General features: G+C 43.6%; 1 protein-coding gene across 2 annotated transcripts in view; it reads left to right on the top strand.

Annotated features, from left to right (window-relative positions):
- The window catches only part of fasn (fatty acid synthase), a 103,417-nt gene extending 102,754 nt beyond the window's left edge, over nt 1–663 (top strand). For both annotated transcript variants that reach the window (XM_069168512.1, XM_069168511.1), the window contains exon 42: nt 1–663. This exon is cut by the window's left edge and continues 1,312 nt beyond it. The gene's annotated coding sequence lies outside the window, so the exon portion shown is untranslated.
- The last annotated feature ends 396 nt before the right edge of the window (nt 664–1,059 follow it).

Here is a 1,059-nt window from a genome sequence, read left to right as displayed (position 1 = left end):
CAGAACAGGCTGAGGGACGAGTATTGAACACATGCTTGTTGGATCTGCTCGTTTGGTTTCCTACGAGGTTGTGAATCCTGATTCTCTGCTGGTGATGAAATATAATTAGATTTTGTAACATTAACTTTATTCATGTTTAGGTCTCGATGATGTCTTTGTTGTTAACACTGATGTTCACTGTTCCACTTCTCACCGTGATTATTGTGTTGATCTGGTTCGTCTCTTTAGTAGAAAACAAAGATGTATTTGATCCCACTGAAATGGAGACGTGTGATCAGGTGGAAACCTTCCTGATGCCAACACGTCGATGAGTTTATTGATCGCTGGCAAATGATGGAGGTGTGAGTGACCAGCAGATGGACTGTTGTTCTGATGGAGCCATCGTGATGTTGGAATGACTCCCCCCTCCTCTAACAGCTGGATCCACAGCTGTCTCTGACTCCTTTCAGCTCACCTGGTTTCAGCCAGCAGTCCACTCCCACAATGCAACAGCAAGCCCGACCTCTGAGACCTCTGACCTCTGACCTGGTCCATGAAGAGTGGGCTGATGGAGACGGATGTGCAGTGAGAAGGAAGTGACAGAACAGTGTTTGCTCCTCTGGTTGACTGTAATATTTCCAGTGTGTATTATTTGACTAATAAAAACCTCTAATCACTTCACAACGATTCAGTGTGCTACATAAATCCAAAATGTCAAAGTTGTACAACTGGACGACATGCATTATATATATATATACATACAGTATATGGATATGGAGTACATACACTGCTCCAAAAAATAAAGGGACCACTTAAACACCTCAATGTAACTCCAATCAATCCCACTTCTGTGAAATCAAGCTGTCCAGTTTGGATCAACACTGATTGAGGATCAGTTTCACCTGCTGTTGTACAAATGGAACAAACAGGTGGAAATGAGGCAATTATCAAGACAACCCTATAAAGGAACGGTTCTGCAGGTGGTGACCACAGACCGTTTCTCTGTCCTCGTCCTTCCTGGATGATTTTTGTCCCTTTTGCATTTTGCCAGTGTCCTCACCACTAGAGGGAGCATGAGGT

The sequence above is a fragment of the Embiotoca jacksoni genome, unplaced genomic scaffold (assembly GCF_022577435.1).
Source record: "Embiotoca jacksoni isolate LCO1_2020_lvr unplaced genomic scaffold, fEmbJac1.0.p SCAF_40, whole genome shotgun sequence".
Taxonomy (NCBI): Eukaryota; Metazoa; Chordata; class Actinopteri; family Embiotocidae; genus Embiotoca; species Embiotoca jacksoni.
This window is presented reverse-complemented; position numbering and strand designations above follow the sequence as displayed.